Here is a 20150-nt window from a genome sequence, read left to right as displayed (position 1 = left end):
TATCAAAAATTTAAAATTGCAGTAGCCCAGACAACCCTAAAGAGAGGTATGGAACGATCAAAGGTGATGGTGGAGTTATACAGAGAAGATAGGATTTAACAAACAAATATGAATGCTGAATCATTAAATTGATATCTCTTTTAGTCTCCAGTATTTTAGAGCAGCTAGAAGTAAAAACCTAGAATTGTGGAATTGTAACCCATGTCAAACCCTGAAATGTGTTCTGCAACTAATTGTGGTGCTGTGCTTTGAAATTTATAGCTTTTTTGTATATATGTTATTTCTCACAAATAAAGAAGGAAAAAAAGTCGGTTATGATGATAAAAAAATATTTAAGCCCTCTAGCCTCCTATATTCTGGAGCAGCTAGAAGGAAAAACTTGATGATAGACTGGTAGCCCATGACAAACTCTGGGATCTGTCCTGTAACTACTTGTTGAAGAGTGTTTTGAAAACTATTGCTTTTTTATTTCTTCGCTTTGTATATATGTTATATTATACAATAAAAAAAAATTAAAAAAAGAATTTCATGCATTCATGTTCCTGTGTAGATTTGGACACTAATGTCTTAAGATTACATACTCTATCATGGAAGTGAACTTTTCATTCTATTTGTATATCAACTTTTACAATCATGTCACATTACTTTTATCATGCAGCCATTTGTTCTTAATTAGCAGGTCTGTATTATTAGGATTGGGCTAACTAACCAGGCCCTATTCCACTTGAAACACTAACAACCTTCACAACAAAACCCATTATTTTGATCAAAATTGAGTAAATTCAAAAATTAAATATTTAATTGATACATAGAAAGGTTGTGGTTTATTTATTTGTTTGTTCTAAATAAATCTTATTGAATAAGTTTAAACATAATCTGTATTTTCTAAAAATATTATTTAAGAATGTCAGTGAAACTATCCTCCAAACTAAACTTGAAAAAAAACCATTGATTCAGATGGCTGAACTAAATTTTAAATAAATATTTCAAGAAAGAGCAGCTTACCATGACTTAGCTACACTTTCTGCAGAATATCATAGAGTGATACTTTTCAAAGCCAAGTTGTTTTATCCATTATATGGTAATTAATAGCAACAGGGTAGCAGGGCTTCTCTTTAAATTCTAATCAGTTCAAATCTTCCTCAAAGATGCTTTCTATCTTGAGAAAATGACTCTAAAATAATAACTAGTGGAAGGGAAAAGGGAAACGAAGTCTTTTTTATAAAATTAAATCTTCTTTAGTAGAAACACGCATGTACTTAATGTATTCACAGAAGTATCCCCTCCAGCTATGTTGCAAAAGCCATGCAAATAATAATCGTGGCTAAGTGCACTATATTGACAGTCGATATTGTATTTTCCAAGCTTGTACTCATTATTCTTTACAGTATTCATGCATTTTGTGAAAGATCAAAAGATTTATATATCATATGGAGTGCTTTAGGGGATAACTTGCTGAGTACTTTAAACGCACAATGTTTTGCAGCCTTTTAAACATGGATTTCACTTCTCTCTTCTTTGTGATAAAGAAATAGCAAGATAGAGATAGATTTTTTAATATAATAAAATGTCTATTTTTAAATATTAAAGTTTGATGTTTTTATCTGTGATTCTAAACACAATTTTGAGACCCAAAATTGAAAGTCGTAGTTTTCCTTGAAGACGTGTTTTGAAAAAAAAAATCCATACCACCCAGTTCCAACAGATTCTCCATTAAACAAACATGCCACAACTTTGATTGATGTTACCACATAATAGAACAGATTCATCTGGCTGAAGATATTGTAGCATACCCTTTCAGGAAACAGAGAGGAGGGCTCAGTAAACCTTTTTTTTTTTTTTTTTAATATTTCCATTGAGAAATCTTCACACACGCATAGTCCATACATAGTATACAATTATTGGCTTACAATGTTATCACATAGTTGTGTATTCATCACTATGATCATTTTTAGAACATTTGCATCACTCCAGAAAAAGAAATAAAAAGAGAAAAGAAAAACTCATACATTCTATATTCCTTACCCCCCCTTCTCATTGACCACTAGTATTTTAATCTACCCAATTTTCATACCTTGTATCCCCTCTATTATTATTTTTATCTTTATTTTTTTTACTCATCTGTTCATAAAAGATACAAGGTTTTCATAATCATATCGTCACATTGTAAAAGCTATGTCGTTATACAATCGTTTTCAAAAATCAAGGCTACTGGAACACAGCTCAACAGTTTCAGGTATTTCCCTCCAGCCACTCCAATACACCACAAACAAAAGACAGATAGCTATACATAATGCATAAAAATAACCTCTAGGATAACCTCTCGGCTCTGTTTAAAATCTTAAACTTTAGTTTGTCTCATTTCTCTCTTCCCCCTTTTGGCCAACAAGGCTGTCTTAATCCCATGATGCCAGGTCCCGGCTCATCCTGGGAGTCATGTCCCACGTTGCCAGGGAAATCTACACCCCTGTGAACCAGGTCCCACTTAGAGGGGAGGGCAGTGAGTTCAACTGCTGAGTTGGCTTCGAGAAAGAGGAGGGGCCTTTGCTCTACCAAGCTTTCATATAAAATAAGGTGGGAAGAACTAATAACAGTCATCTGTCAGTGAGCACAGATATAAAAGCATGAGGAGGAAAGCTATTGAGAGAAAAGGAATCTGTCTTATGGGCTCTGAATTTACTCGGCTGAAAAAGACTAAATAGGAGGTTGAAAGATTGGGCAACCCTGAATTCTCCACAAGCTGGTTGGCCTCTCTTCCACTCATAAGATCGCTATGAATAATGACGTTAATAGGCAGCTATTGACATGATCAAAATCAGCCAAAAAAACACTGCTCCTCAATCTACTGATTTTAAAAGAAAATACACATATCTCCTAAAATCACCTATGCCAATAAGAAACACACCAGAAAAACAAGTACCCCAATACCCTCAAAAAGTATATATGATTAGATATTTTCCAGTGTTTTTTGTGATGATTCATACCAGTTTGTTGTACCAATGCTACTTCTCCAGATCAATTTTTTTCATATCAGCTTTCCCTTTTTTTTAATTGTCACTTGACACCTGGTACTGTCTAGAGCATGTACCTTCAACAGAGGAATAGAGAGGGACCAACCAAAGCAGAAAAGAAAAGAATAGATCCTATCCTGCATTATACAGAAGTCCTGGCATTGTACCACAGAATACTGCACAGGTGACACTTTAATGCTTTCCAATCCAGCAAAATATCCACCATTATTTAACCTGTTTGCACAAGTGTGCACACAAACTGCTCTGTATTTTATTCATGTCAGCCACAATGCTTTCCTGCCACAGAACAAATTCTGGCAGAGGGGCATGGATATAAGAGAAGGACGCATTCACCGCATAAAACCCGTCTTCCTGAGAAGCCCTTATCTCTCCACTGTGAAGGAAAAATGCTGTGAAACACCAGAGTGTTTATTTGGAGCATTTCACTTTACTTCTGAACAAACGGAATCAGAACTGTTCTTTAATGAAGCATAGCAGCGTAGAGAATTCTGCTTAAATATTTGCTCAGATAATATTTTCTTACTCTGAAGCTATGAATCTGGCCACAGAGACAGATTAATAATAGCAATGAGCCCTGTGGTTGTTTGAAGAGAGACTCAATGTATCCAGATGTAGCAATCAAATATACTCTGATAAGTTACACCACAGAATCACATTCAGATTTCCAGGGCGCTGTCTTCCATGAGGTTGAATGTAAAGCTGTGATGTCGACCTTCTACTTTATAGCAAATGCTGCAGAAATTACAAAGTCAAAATGCACGTGAAATGTGCCATCTGATACAGCCTCCACTTCAGAAATAACCTTTCAAACTCACTTGAAGAATCACTGCAGCTTTTCAACCCATATCTATATTTACTATCATGATAAGGAGCATGTCTGAAAAATAATCCTGAACTAAAGAAACCGAAAGAATAAAACACCGATTGTTAGAAGAAAAAATATATATTTACACCTAGAGAAATCAATTCTTTTTTTAATGCGAAGAGAAGAAGAAAACAACAAAACAAAGGGAGATGCTGACTTTCCCCTATCATATTATCAGAATCGTTTATACCCAGTGTTGGTGGCATGCGAAATAATGGACACCAGCTGCAGGCAACGGAAATGGACACAGTTTTTGAAAAGGGTGTTCTAGTTTGCTAGCTGCCAGAATGCAATATACCAGAAACAGAATGGCTTTTAAAAAGGGGAATTTAATAAGTTGCTAGTTTACAGTTCTAAAGCCTAGAAAATGTCCCAATTAAAACAAGTTTATAGAAATGTCCAATCTAAGGCACCCAGGGAAAGATACCTTGGTTCAAGAAGGCCAAGGAAGTTCAGGGTTTCTCTGTCAAGTGGAAGGGCACATGTCGAACACAGTCAGGGCTTCTCTGTCATCTGAAAAGGCACACGGAGAACACGGCCAGGGTTCCTTTCTCATCTGGAAGGGCACATGGTGAACACGGCATCATCTGCTAGCTTTGTCTCCTGGCTTCCTGTTTCATGAAGCTCCCCGGGAGGCATTTTCCTTCTTCATCTCCAAAGGTCGCTGGCTGGTGGACGCTGCTTCTCGCGGTTATGTCGTTCTTCTCTGCTCTCTCTGAATCTCTCTACAAAATGTTTCCTTTTTTATAGGACTCCAGAAACTAATCAAGACTCTCCCCAATGGGTGGAGACATGTTGTCACCTAATCCATTTTAACAACCACTCTTGATTAAATCACATCTCCAGGGAGATGATCTGATTATAGTTTCAAATATACAGTGCTGAACAGGGATTAGAAGAAACAGCGGCCTGTACAAAATGGGATTAGGATTAAAACATGGCTTTTCTAGGGTACATACATCATTTCAAACCAGCACAAAGGGCAATCTGGCAATCCATATCAAAAGCTTTTAAAGTAGACTTTGAAATTCCTCCTCTAGAAATTTACATGACAAAAATATAGAAGAAATGGAATATGTATAAAAATATTAATTTTGGCTCTGTTCATAACAGCTGAAAATTAGAAACAGCTGAAATATTCAAAATAGGGGATGGGTTATAAAATTTTATGGTATTTGCATATCTAAGTATCTACTGAGAATTAATATCTAATAAAAAGTTAATAGAAATTAACTATTGGAAAATATAATTATATGATGATTCATTTGATATAGAGATATATTCACAATATATCAGTTGAAAAACATATTAAGAACAATATTTTTACTATATCTTGTATGTGTATTACATATGTCCAGGGGCAGAAAAAGAATGGAGAATATCTCAGGTAATGGTTGAAAATAGATTTTAACTTCCTTCCTTATTCTTTTTACTACTGACTGAAATATTATAAACACGACTTCATTTTATGATCAGAAAAATGTTATAAAACTATTTCCATTTTGAGTAAAGATGGAGTTTCATTTTTATTTAAAAATAAAATAATAAAAAAACCTTTTTGGGGTGCTCAGCATCAAATCCTATTTGTACTACATAAAATTCATACTTAAGTGAAGTTATTATATTTAAAGAAATCAAATTCCAAAAGATAGCTGTATTGCTCTGGATTCACTTACAAAGAACAGAATCTACTCTAGTTCATTGAGGTAAAAAATATATTTATTACACAGTAGAGTGCAGTCTATAAAACCAGTTGAAAGGTTGAGGAAACAGATTTTAAGCTGAGTTTTTAGCAATAGCTCCAAAACAGCACACCTGTTATCTTCTTAATTTCATTCTGTATCGACGTCTTTGGAAAAACTCATCTGATTGCTAAAACTAAATTACATTGTAGTCTCTAGCTGCAAGGGAGTCTAGGAAATGTTTTCAGATTTCTACTTTTAGCAGTACAGCAAAGCACATAAGAAGGAGGCTGAATGTTGAGTGGGCCAACCCAAAGAATATACTTCAGAAGTTGAATAGAATAATGTCACTTAATATGCTGAGAGTGTCCTATTACTCTCACCAAGTGATAATTGTAATTCATCTCTGCAGAGTTTCTACTCTTAGACCAAATGTGAGTGATAAGATGGGTTGAAGGGGATTGTGGTAGACTGAATATGTTTAAAAACCAAACATATTAGAAAGAGGAGTTGGGAAATCTGTCAGTTATCCTTCTTTATACTTCAACTTGTTTAAATAAATCTTTGTCTTAATGAGATACCTTTTTAAAATAATTTGAACTTCTTGACATAATATGTATGTTTCATGAAATTCAAACACACTTTTCAAATCCAAACACAATTTTATCTATTTCTGTGTTAACAGACTTTAATCAAAGCAGATATTTTTAACTAAATAATTAGTAGCAGATGCTCAGTCCTCAGATATTTCTGAGTTTTCACTTGCAGGGTTATCTTCAGAGAAGGTAATCATAATCTTCGTGTATTTTCCTATTTGTCTTTTAACATCTGAGTTTTTCCCCATGTTCTTCATCTTTCATTGATGATGGTTTATTATCTGCTCCACTTTCTCTGCTAGAAAAAGGTTATTCAGTCTTCAAGATTCAATCCAAATATCGCCTCCTCTGGGAAGACTTTCCAAATCCTTTGTCACCCTCTTTCGTTATTCTGTTGCTACCAACAGACCACGTTGAGTATTGTCGTGAGTATAACACTGCCTCCCATTGTGCGCAATGTGAGAACGCATTTCGGTCATGTGGCCAGCCCAGGAGATAGCGTTGAGGTCAGTGAGCTGAGAATGGAGAAGGGTCCTTCAAAGACAGATTAGGTACTCTTACCAAAAGACAGGGGAGAAAACCAAGCACTGTCCACTGCACAATTATTAAAAAAAAAAGCAGTCTTACCTGAATCTCAAAGGCATTACACTGAATGGGGAAAAGCCAATTTCAAAAGGCCACATAGTAAGACACATTTACTCATTTATGTAACATTCTCAACAACACAATTATACAAATGAGAACAGGTTAGTGGTTGCCAAGGACCAGGGATGGTGAAGAAGGAAGATGGGAAGTTATGAGGAGGTAGCAGGAAGGAAAGCTTCTTGGTGACGATAGAGCTCTGTGTCTTGATGCTAGAGGTGGTTATACAAATCCACAGGGGCAGATCAAAGTTCTGAAGAGAGTAACACGGCAGACAAGAAAATTATATCCACCACTAAAACTTTTTTCGATAAAAGCAAAAGATAGACATTCTCAAACCAGAAAAAAAATTACTCAGAAATACTCCATCCATATACCCTTCTTGAGAAAATTACTTAACCATTAAATCAATCTTATGAGATTAATAAAAAATTCTAATTTAGAATGGAGAAGGTGTCGTAAAAGGACTGGGAATGAGCACCATATTAATTTAAATTGATCAATAAATTAATATGAAAATGTTAAAGATTAGGCTCTCTACTAGAAATATGTACATTGTAAAAATAGTGTTACCAAAACTTGTGAGTGGACGGCAAGGAAATGAGAGGGTATGGGTAGGTTCTAATGCCTTCTTATTTCACTGCAAAGCCAAATAATTTAATATTAAAACCTACACAAATGTAATGCAAAGTTTATCACCTCTTTTCTAAAGTTTGAGATATCATTTGGAAGAAATTAATTCTTATAGTGAAAAACATTCAAAGATCAACAATTCTTAAAGTCTCTTTTTTCTCCATCCATTGAATTGTAATTACATACAGTTTGCTTTTGTCTCATTAAAAATAACATCTGCATTATGATCCTAGGTTTATAAAAGTATTTCTATATGTCTGTGTGTGTGAGAGAGAGAGAGAGAGAATGAATCTGAAAACGTTAACCCAATATAATATTAACAATACCTATTTCTGGGTGACTGGATTTGTGGTGATTTTAAAACATTCAGCATTATACTTTTCGTTGGTGTCCAATTCTTTTCTCTGTATGTATTTCGTTTTTATAAAAAAGAAATAGAGTGCTTTTTTCTTATTTACAAACACTAATAGTAAATAAGCCACTGAGTCGAAAGTTGTTATTTCTGGGTGATGGATCTATACATAACATTTTTTCCCTTCTTTGTCCTTCAATTTTTTTTATTTTAAAAAACAAAACAAAATAGTCTTCTAGTTTTAAAACAGAAATTCAGAGGCGACCAGAGCAGCAAAGGAAGGCTTTTTTTCAATAACTGAAATTTGTCATTGACATTAAGCTTTGCAAAGGAACGCAGCTCAGCAGGATGGGAGGATAGAGAAGCATTCGACTTTATTTTGGGATTCCATCTCTCTGCACCACACTAAGCCACTCATCGTGTCTTACTCTTTAGCAGGCAGGTCTTTATGCTGACAGATTGAGGGACTGGCCACCATCTTAGCGATCTGACTTCCCACTCTGGGCTGCTGGAGAGTTCATCGACCCTGTTGAATTGAAGGGATGTCTTCGAGCCATCCCTTAATTTCGAGTAAAATTAACCTTTACTTAACTTAGACTATGTGTAGTAGATTATCTTCTTCAAACTTTTCATCCTAGGAAAGCATCATATAAACTCAGTTCAAAATTTTCGCTTCCTGGGCAGGCCACGGTACCTCAGTGGTAGAATTCTCGCCTGCTATGTCCAAGACCCAGGATTGATTCCCGGTTCCTGCCCATGCAAAAATAGATAAATAAATAAAAATTTTCACTTCTTAATTGTATCGTCATTCTAATCATTCCAATTCTTCACCTATCCTTGAAACTTCTGTATTTAATTAAATTTCTCATATTTTTTGCTTCTGTCGATATGTTGCTTCAAAACAGCATCTTCTGTGTACATATTTTATCTCTACAGCTGACCATAAATTTCATGCGGGCAGGGGGCTTCTTCAGTGTCTGTAAAGAGCACTCTTTACTCTGTAAAGAGTCTTTTGATCACAAGTGATTTGTGCAGGAAATGCATGCTTATTGCCACTTTACACCCTCTTTTCCTTAACCGGCAAATATTCTCCAGCTCGTTCCATTGTTTTACACTCAGGGAAAACAAACTAATGTACTAGTCTGAATATGCAACAATCAACAAGAAGTTAAATCTGTTGCTGCAGAAATGCACTTCAAAGCAAAATATAGGTGGATTTTGCATTGTCCACTCTCAGCTGTCCTTAAATAGAAACCATTATGATTTCTGTTTCGTAATGAAAATTACATTCATTACGAAGAAGCAATATTTCTAAATAGATCCCAAACACCCACGATTTCAGAAACATTCCGTCATCTTGTCTCACAAGAGAAGCTGATTGGCTTGGCAGATCTCGATGCATTTTCATGAAAGTACATTAACTATTCTTTTCGTTGTATTCTGGCAAATCCAGAGAGTTTAACAGTGGCTGCTGATAGGTATTAACTTAATTTTCATTTTTAATTTGTTTCCTTTTTTTTTTTTTTTTGGCATGGGCAGGCTCTGGGAATTGAACCTGGGTCTTCGGCATGGCAGGCAAGAACTCTGCCACTGAGCCACTGTTGTACTACCCTATGTTTCCCTTTTGATAATATTATACTTGGCTTAAGATGTAAAAGAAGGTGTCCTGGGGTTTCAAAGTATGAGTAAGAGTTCTGCGTTCCTTTGTGGAAGTTTGTCAGGTCTCAGGGCTACCAGCAGCTTTACACAGACTCCCTCTCAGTAGCAGGCACCCTTGTGGCTGTACAGTGTACAGGAGAGCCAGACCTGGGCTTGGATACTGAGCTGACCAGATGTGTGACCCTACTATCTTGGGCATGTTTCTGAGCTTCTCTAATCCTCAACTTCCTCATCTGTAAAATGAAGATTGCAGAGATCATGAGGATTAGTCAAATACTGCTACAGTCCCAGACCCACATTAAGTACTCCATCAGTGTTAACTATCCTAATTAGTAGATGTTCTTCAATGTCATAATTCAATTCCCAGAAAGAAAGGCTTTGCTTCCACTTCTCCATTTCTCCTCTGGATCCAGGCCTTAGACCATCTGCTTTATAGTAATATTCGCTCTACGTGGTCAATTTCCAGATTCTCTCTACCTTCATGTGGTTAGGAGAACTCACACAAATCCGCAAGCAAATGTGAGCCAAAGTAAAGGTAGGATTTTTGGAAGAACTCGCAGAAAGTAAATCTTACATAGGTTATATCTGAGTAGCAGCGGTATTCAATGGGAAATGCATTGTCATGTAATGCTCGGGTTATAGGTCAGGGGACTTTCTTTTTTTTTTTTACATCAAGGGTCTTTGCTGCTTGATCATTTTTCTTTCATGTTAAATATGCCAAGAAACCTAAAAGCCCTTTATTAGCAGAGTTACAAAATAAACTCTATTTTCCCTTTAACAGACAGGAAAGACTTTCAATAGTACTAGGCTTCTCTTTGTGAAATAAGTATTTCACTGCTCTTCCTAGATATTGGAGTCTAACAATGTCATATGTAAATCGCTTTTCATACTATACCCATTTGGATACAGTTGAGTAGAGAAGCATGGACATAAAAATCTGAATGTAATGTACATAATAGAGCTATTAGTTCTATTTTATTATGCCAAGGTGGAGAATCGGACGACTCACAGTCAGTAAGGAAAATGTCACTATACAATCACACACACACACACAATTAAAACAAACAATATAAAATAGATCATTTCAGCTTCAGAAGAAACTGAACACAGGGTGTTTTCGATATGGAGTGATTTTTGCTTTATCTTAGTGCACGGCAGCTCAGAAGCGAGCTACTTTACCAAACATCCTGCTTTTTCACCGTATGTCTCTCAACCCAGCCGTTGCAAGTTCTCTTATCATATTTCTACTATAAATGTCTTCAAATCCCAAGCTCTGTATCCTGGACTGACTCATAATGACCAGATAACTGTAAAAGAAATCCCAGGGAAACCATTTCTGTCCCCTGAACTTCTACTTAGCTCTTCGTTTTATCTGCACAAGATACAGAAGAGGTCGTGGATCTAATTCATTATTGCAACTCCTCAGCATAAGGATCTCACGTCTTGAGATTATGCATTAGATTTCATCAGCCACTAATAGAAGTTGTCATAAGGGAGAACGGAGAAGGGGCAGCCCAGTAAGCTGGATTCCGCACACTTTTAAAGTACACACGCACGCACACACGCTCTTCTTTTACCCATATCTTACATGCTGCATATCTGCCTATTTCTTTTGAATAAAGTATTCTGCCACTTAAAAACATATTTCAAACCATTGTCTTGAGACTTGGGGTATAGTTTCTTAGAAGCTCTCTTCTAACTTAAAACTATTACATTTAAAGTGAAATTCTCAATGGGAAAATATCGTATATCAAAGAAGAAGCATACAGAGAAGGAATTGGTTTATCAAATAAAACGCATAGGAGCCAAGTGAAATTCAAGGGCAGCAGTTAATGGGTCAAAAATCTTCATCTCTTCTTTCTGAGAAGCAAGAAACATGACCAAGGGTATCACCCCACTTTTATCTTACTCAAAGTGTCTAATCCAAAGTCTTTGTATGAACTCTGGAATTGAATTCGAGAGCACAGGTTATCAGGGGAAGGCTTATTTGAAAGGTTCCTAGATTGTGAGGTCTTACAGCAGTCACATCTATTCCTGAATTGTAGCAGTCGCTTCTCAATTCTGAGATGCTGAGCTCTCTGTGTATGTCCTGGTCAGTCCCTGGAACTTTGGGTATTTATTTGTGTGACATCTGAGACTCAGAGCTGGAGCTCTGAAGCTGAGAAGGTCAGCATTACCCCATTCAACAACTGTTTTAAAAGCTGAAAAAGAGATCAGACTTCAATTAAAGATATGAATGAAGCTGATCTAACCAGGACTAAGGTAAATCAGACCAAAAGATAAAGTACAATATTGACATCTTAAAACTTCAACTTTCTGTGTGAGATCAAAGGAAAATATTTTGTGCAAAATTTATAGTTTCTATAGCACACTAATTTAACTTGTATGATCAGTTTATTCAAATACCATTATTTCATGGAACATTGAATAAGGAGTGAGATCGTGTTGGTTTGTACAGATTATTGCGATGCTCCAATACGTCCCAGAGTAATCTGAGTGTAAGATAAAAAAATATTAGTGAAGTTCCCTTGAGGGACTGGGGGAAAAAAGTAGAAATATTAAACTTCCCCACCTGGGGTATTCCTGATATTCTCACAAGCACTGGGGACTGCCAATTTAATAGGTCAAATCTCTGATCTTGGGGCTCGCCCCTATGAAACTTATTCATGCAAAGGAGAAGCTAAGCCTACTTACGATATACCTAAGAGTCACCCCGGACAACCTCTTTTGTTGCTCAGATGTGGCCTCTCTCTTTAAGCCAACTCAGCAGGTGAACTCACTGCCCTCCCCTCTACATGGGACACGACTCTCAGGGATGTAAATCTCTCTGACAACATGGGACATGACTCCCAGGGATGAACCTGGACCTGGCATCATGAGATCGAGAAAGAATTTGACCAAAAGGGGGAAGAGAAATGAAACAAAATAAAGTTTCAAGGGCTGAGAAATTTCAAATAGTTTAGAGGACATCCTTATGCATTATACAGAATCCCTTTTGAGTTTTTATCATATTAGAGTAGCTAGAAGGAAATACCTGAAACTGTTGACTTGGTTCTTGAAGATTAGATAACTGAACAGCTTTTGTGGTTGACCTCATGATTGTGAAAACCTTGTGACCGATACTCCCTTTATGCAGTGTTTGGAAAGATTAGTAATAAAATAAAGACAAAAATAAATAAATAATAGGGAGGGGATAAAGGGTATGGGGTGTTTGGGGTGTCCTTTTTTATTTATTTTTATTTTTTATTTATTTGTTTATTTTTGTATGGGCAGGCACAGGGAATAGAACCCAGGTCTCCGGTCCTTTTTGTTTTTATTTTTACTTTAATTTTGAAGTAATGGAAATGTTCAAAAATTGATTGCAGTAATGCATGCACAACTATATGATGATACTGTGAACTACTTGATTGTACATTTTGGATGCTTACATGGTATATGACTATATCTCAATAAAATTGCATTAAAAAGTTTTTGCATGGATTTAAGCTTATGTAAGTGTAAAGTTGTCATCTCCTAAATGTATTTGCACTTTCCGGGATCCTGCCCTTGTGCATTTGCAAACCCACAAGAATAAGCTTAGTTCAGTTGTCCAAGAGTGATCAGCTACGAACGTGTGTGAATCATGTTTCATTTTTCGACTCTGAAAAGATGCTGCCACAGGACGGGTCAGGAGAACCTGCCCCTTGTCAATGGCAGACACACTGCATATGACCTGACTAACTAACTTGAAAATACTGAAATCTTTCATTCGAAACATTGTACCGAAATCAGATTCAGCATAACTTTGAAAGACATTTGACTTTATTTTTACCCAATCTGTGTGCTATGTCCAGTAAAAATAACTAATAGACTGTTTCAGTTTTGAAGTTCTCAGACATCATCCCTTGGCTGATTTGGACCTACCAAGAGTCCCACAAGATGGGTCCTACTGTATAAGAAGAGACTGGGCCATGGAGAGGCAGGAGGTTAATTTGAAAGATCTCAGATTTTTTGACTCCAGATCTCCCAAAGGGAGCAAGCACTATATTCTACATTTTTTGATTCAAGGGTAGTAACAGAATTTTGCTATCTTATTAACTCCATAGGCAAAATATTTCTCAGAAATGCTAACTTTGGAATTAAGAGAGACAAGAAGACAGAGAGTGTGTATATTGATGGGCAGGTTGATGAACATTTCAAGGATATTCTCGAGTCTATGAAAATGTTCACCATTTCTTTCCATTTTTATAAATGGAGTCACGTGATTATGTACACATAGGAATCACTGCAAACTGCAAGCATCAAAATGCTTTCAAATCGCAATACAAGGGCATAGGAGCCCAAATGTCATTGCAGAATTATGGGAATTAACTCCTTTTAAGCAATCTTATTTCATCCATAGTGAGCCACAATTCATCTGAGTTGATGTATGTAGCTAAGGAAGGAAAAGAACCTCATCTCAACTTCTACTCATAAGAGATATTTTGACTACATTGACTCATATTTTCTAATTAGTCACTAGCCGGTCAAATTCAACGAATCAAGTTATTAACCTGTAGTAATAGTCCAACTGATTACATGTGGCATCAGTGCTATGGCTTCAAATGAAAAGAACTTAGAAATTAAATTTCCAGTACTCAACTTAAGAGCCTAGTGAGAAATACATTTATTTTCTTTTATTTGTTTTTTATTCTTTAGAACAAGTGGCACATGTTCTGAGTAACAGGAAAAAAAAATCAAACAGTACAAAAAGATACATGATAACATATCAGTCTTCCTTCTCTAACCACTTAGTGCCCCTTTCCAGAGGGGACAGCTGTCGCATGTGCTTTTTGTTTGTCTGCACAAGGACAGTCATGTATAGATAACATCTATATGAGTCTGTGTCTATTTCTTTAAAAAACACAAATGATAGCATCCTATACACTTCATTCTTCACTCTGCTTTTTGCATTTATGACTTGGAGATTAGCCCATGTGTTTACGTATGCAACTAACCTCTTCTTAACAGCTTTACCAGCTCTTTGTATGGGTGTACTCCCAATGAGATATATCCTCCTGGCAGACCTTTAGGATTTTTCTTAGTCTTTTGCTATTGATATTTTTTAATGCTGTATTGAATTTCCTTGCACATGGGCTTTTATACACATACGTAAGTATATCTGGGAGATAAAATCCTGAAATAAGTTTTTGACTCAAAACATGTTGCTTCGCTGGGAATTTCTACCATTACCTAATTATTTCAACCAAAACCCACTCAAAAATTAAGATTTACAGTCATTCAGAGAAGGAGAAATCAAGGATAAATGTTAATGATCTTCCTTCACAAACACACCACAAATGAAATGAAAGACTTAAAAAAAAAAAAAAAAAGCACAGTATTTTGTTGTTGTTGTTGTGGGCAATTTTAGCAGTTCAGGAAGAATGGGATAATTTCTATCATTTGAGATCTAGTCACTAAGACTTCTGGGAACTGGGCTGTCAAAAACAGTAATCCACAAAGCTTCTCTCTTCCTAAAGGCTCTCTTTCTCTCACTGTCTCTACTGCATGCTGGCATTAAGTGGCTAAAATGATATATTTTATATATAAATATATAAAATACTATATCACAAACAGTGGTCTGTGAAGAGAAAGACTCTCACACGCAGATCTGAGACTTATTCCTCAAAGGTATCCCTGGAGCCTTGAAGTGTCTTGAGAAAAGATAAGAAATTAGCCATATCTGAGACTTCTCCATCTTAGGAAGCAATTTTGCCAAAAGAACCCAACTTTCCCTATACCATCCCACTGCAATTGTAAAACCCTCCCAGCTTAGCTGAGAATCTCCTAAATTTGAAGGTGCTTGCATAAAAGAAGGGTCTGGGTGAACATAATGTTTGCACAAGATAAAACGTAAAGCCCCATCGATTCTTTCTTTTCACACACACCCCAAATTAAAACCACCCAGAATATTTTTCTAGCCAACTGCCAAAAACCTGGGATGGAGTTTGTTTGGTTTTTTTCTCGTTGTTGTCTTGCCCTCCACTGCTGGTACTAGCTTCCTCGAGGCAATTCAGGACAGCATCTGGCTTACCTCATGTTCCGCTGAAATGCAGGTTCTGAAAAGCCGCCTGAAGATGACATTCTGGGCAGGAGAAGTACGTTGTGTGCGGTGGGGGAGGGATGGGGAGGCAGGCGAAGGGGGACATGGCCGAGTGGTGTTAATGCGAATGTATTCCCTGGGCTTCTCCGCTGGCAGACCGAGCGGACCCCCAGCCATCTGACTCCGGGCCAGCAGGGTTGGCACATCTTCCGCTGGCAGCGCACGAGCCCAGCCCAGCATCCTGCTGCCGTTGGCATGTCTGCAGCTGTCTTTCTCCATCTCACTCTCCCCCCACCGTCACGGCAGACTCAACAGGTGTTGCCAGAGACACAGTGTGTTTGGCAGCTGTCAACTTCCAAGAATCATCTCGGTAGCATATCCTTTTCTATTCTCCCACCTCGTTTCTTCTTCCCTCCCCGCTTCTTCAACAACAGCAAGGAAACTCGGCTCCATTTGGACCTTCTCAAAAAGGGCGAGTGAGGCAAAGAGGCTGTTAAGGCATCCTGAGCCCCAGCCTATGTGTGCCCAGGATTTTTATAGGATTCAGGCCTCTGGGATGGAGCCAATTACCATTTTTTAAATTCCTCCTCCTGAGATAAACTCTCCACCCATTCCCCCACCCCGACGTTTATTCCTTCTGTTTTTATTCGTTTTCTTGCATTCCAGGTCCTCTGCTTACAACCTGTGCAATCGCAAGCATGTTCCTTAACTTTCCAAACTTGTCTCCTCATCTGAAAAATGAAGGTAATATTTACCGTCTACATCAGAGCCAGATGGGGGGGAAATGCCAAATATATGTTCTAAAAAGATGGGAATATACTGCTATTTATTATAGCCTTGTTTATCATTTAAATATTGGAACTCTCCAAATGTCCATCGGTGGCGGAATACGTAGATAAATAAATGTAAAAATAATCATTTGACGTATTCTATGTAGCAGGTAAAATTAGGGATCTAGTTACTTACTTAACAAGCACATACAACCCTTCCGATGTGCCAGATGCCATTCTAAGCATTTGATAAATATTAGCTCATTAAAACCTCTCAGCAGTTCATAGTGGTAGAAACCATTATCATCGTTACTTTTGCTCATGTGGAAATTAAAGTAGGAAGAGGCAGAGTCACTTTTTCATGTATCCATATGAATTGATCTCACAAATTATGTTGAGTGTAAAAGCAAGTTGGCGGAGAAATACATGTATCACAGAACTTATGTAAAGTTTAAAAATACCCAAAGAAAACCTGTTATTCGTGGATAGACATGTACAGTAAAATGGTAGAAACGAAGACAGGAAGAATTACATATTAAGCTCATGTTGTAGCTGCTTCCAATGGCTGAGGAGAATGGGACTGGGGAGTAACTCATAAGAGACTTCACTTTGATCTGGAGGGTCCTATTTCTTTTCTTTTTTCTTTAAATAAAAGTACAACGTGTTAAAATTCTATCGTTCTGGATCATGTATCTGCTGTTTCAAGCATATTTTTCTCTCTACTTCTCTGTATTCTTAAAGTATGAAACCTAAAGGGCATAAATCATATTTGTAGAGTTTTGCAAACTGTTTTAAAGAAACACTAGATAATCCCCACCCAAGTCAAGAAAGAGATTGTACAACATTTAAGCAGCCGGTGAATCCGTCTCCAATCACAATGCTCTCCTGACCCCTTCCCAGACATAATATCCACCCTAAGTTCTGTGATGCTCATTTCCTTATTTTTGTCCTGCAGTTCCACCACCTATGTCTGCATCTTAAACGACATAGTCCAGTTGTCCCAGTTTTTGATAAATGGAATACTTTTGCTCAGCATGATATTGGTGAAATTTTTCTCAGCATTATATTGGTGAGATTTAGCTGTGTTTTACCTTGTTAATTTTCATTGCTGGCTAGATTTCCACATTTACTTATTCTTTTCGCTATTGATTGACCTTTGAGCTGTCTTATCTAATTTTCAAGCTTAAAAGGAAAAGCAACCCACTCACCTTTGGTTAAATGATTTTGATGATGAGGCCAAGACCATCCAATGGGGAAAGAATAGTCTTTACAATGAATGAATCTGGGGCAACCAGATATCCATATGCAAAAGAATGAAGTTGGACACTTAGATTCACATTATATATAAAAATTGATTCAAAATAGATCAAAGACCTGAATGCAAAAACCCTTAAAAGAAAACTTAGGGATAAGTCTTCATGACTGTGGATTTGGCAAAAAATTCTTAAGTATGACACCAAATGCACGAGTATGAGAAGAAAAAGTAGATAAATTGGACTTCATCAAAATTAAAAACCTTTATGCTTCAAAGGACACCATCAAGAAAGTGAAAAGCCAACCATAGAATAGAAGAGAATATTTGCAAATCATACATCTGATAAGGTTCTTCAATCCAGAAAAGATGACTCTTACAATTTATTAATAAAAAGATATATAACCCAATTTAAAAATGGCAAAATATCCAAATAGACATTTCTCCAAGAAATATATAAAAATGGCCAAGAGGCGCATGAAAAGATGCTTGGCATTATTAATCACAAGGAAAACGCCAATGAGAGCCACAATGAGCTACCACTTCATATCCACTAGAAAGACTAGAATTATAAAATTAGATAGTAAAAGTGTTGCCAAAAATGTGGAAAAATTAGAATCCTCACGCACTGTTGGAGAGAAAGGAAAAGGGTAGAGCCACTTTCTAAAAAAGTCTATCAGATCCTTTGAGTGTCTGTTGGATGAAACACCTCCCTTTTCTTTTTCTATGACAACTTTTTGAGATATTGTTCACTTACTTTAAAATGGACAATGCCAAGGTTTTTAGTATATTCACAGATATGCACATCCATCACCACAGTTCATTTTAGGTCATTTTGACGAAATCCCATCCTCTTAGCTGTTACCCCCAGTTATATGTGTGAACGATTACCTCATCCTCTACATAACCCAGTAATTCTATATCTAGTTACTTATACAAGAAAAGTGAAAATCTTTGTCCACACAAAAACTTGTACATCAATGTTTGTAGTAGCATTATTCATAAGTAGCCAAGAGGTGAAAACAATACAAATGTCCATCAACTGATAAACATAAACAAAATGTGGTATATGTTGGTATTCCATACAATGAATATTTTTCAGCTATGAAAAGGAACGTAGTACTGATACGTGCTCCAAACATGAATAAGCCTTGGAAACAATTGTGTTATGTGAAAGAAGTCGGTCGGTCACCAAAGACCATTATCATGATGCCATTCACATGAAATGTTCAAAACAAGGAAATATATAGGATCAGAAATTAGATTAGTTGTTGGTTATTGCTGGAGAGGGGAAGGAAGGAGGACCGAGGGTAATAGCCAAGAGGATGGGATTTCATTAAAATGATCTAAAATGAACTGTGGTGATGGATGTGTCTATCTGTGAATATACTAAAACCCATGGCATTGTCCATTTTAAAGTAAATGAACTGTATCTCAATAAAGGTGTCATAAAAAAAGGCAGATGTTTCATCCAGCAGACACCCAAAAATGGAGATCTTCAGATGGAAGAAAGTATGACAACAGCCATAATTGTTTAACCAATAAAGAATTATTCCTTTAGACCCATTGTTGACGAATTATCTTTAGTTTATTGCTTACTTCCCCTAGTCCACAGTTTTTACAATTTTCTACCTAGTTGGCTTTTATATTGTGAAACACTGTTGTTCAGAACATAATCTAGTCCAAACCCTTTGTTTTAACATGAAGAAAGGACCTTGTGTTCTGCAGCTAATTTTTATACATTTAGTAGCTCTGAGACTTATAGATGGTAACCAGGTTTTTGGAATAAGAGTTTTAAATGTCCTATTGTCTTTGGTAGCTGGTTAATTACACATTTAAGAATAAGGCATTCTTGTGAAGCTTACATGTGTAGTGGAGAAGCTTAGCCTACCTGTAGGTATGTCTAAGAGTTACTTCTGGAGGACCTCTTTTGTAGCTCAAATGTGCCTTCACTCTCTCTAAGCCCAACTCTACAAGTGAAACCACTGCCCTCCCTGCTACGTGGATGGCATCCAGAAGTGAAAGTCTCCCTGGCAGCGTGGGACATGACTCCCAGGGTTAAGCCTGGCCCTGGCTTTGGGATCAACAATGCCATCCTGACCAAAAGAAGGTAAAGAAGCATAACAAATAAGGTATCTAATGGCTGAGAGAGTTCAAATAGAGTCGAGAGGCTACTCTGGAGGTCACTCTTATGCAAACTTCAGTTAAACATTGCTACCTATCATAACTAGCCAACCCTCAACCAAAACCATTCCAGCCAATCATAAAGAATACCTAGAGCATTATATCAGAGTCTACCAAGGTACCATGCGCTAGGGTAACTTTCCAGAAACCTATAACCTCCAGATGGGTCCCTTGACCAGATAAGTCCTGAAATGGAGCCTCTCCAGAACATTGAATAATTCTATCCCTCTAACACATATTATTGACAGCCCCTTCCAACATGAAAAAGAATAGCCATAGCCCAAATACCCTTTAAGAGTTGGAGAAAGATCAGAGGTAATGGTGGAGTTATACTGAGAAGGTAGGGTTTAACAAATGAGTATGAGTGCTGAATCATTATATTGATAATTTCTTTTAGTCTCCTTAGAGCCTTAAGGCAGCTA

The 20150-nt window shown here is 36.9% G+C and overlaps 2 long non-coding RNA genes across 2 annotated transcripts in view; one reads left to right on the top strand and one right to left on the bottom strand.

The window, feature by feature from the left end:
* LOC143651205 (uncharacterized) overlaps positions 1-15843 on the bottom strand; it is a 64125-nt gene extending 48282 nt beyond the window's left edge. Inside the window, exon 1 of the long non-coding RNA XR_013159910.1 lies at positions 15514-15843. This is a non-coding gene — a long non-coding RNA (uncharacterized LOC143651205). The remainder of the gene's footprint in view (positions 1-15513) is intronic.
* Positions 15581-20150, top strand: part of LOC143651206 (uncharacterized) — a 45289-nt gene continuing 40719 nt past the window's right edge. The window contains exons 1-2 of the long non-coding RNA XR_013159911.1: positions 15581-15892; positions 16189-16266. This is a non-coding gene — a long non-coding RNA (uncharacterized LOC143651206). The remainder of the gene's footprint in view (positions 15893-16188; positions 16267-20150) is intronic.

This window comes from Tamandua tetradactyla, chromosome 12 (genome assembly GCF_023851605.1).
Source record: "Tamandua tetradactyla isolate mTamTet1 chromosome 12, mTamTet1.pri, whole genome shotgun sequence".
Taxonomy (NCBI): Eukaryota; Metazoa; Chordata; class Mammalia; order Pilosa; family Myrmecophagidae; genus Tamandua; species Tamandua tetradactyla.
This window is presented reverse-complemented; position numbering and strand designations above follow the sequence as displayed.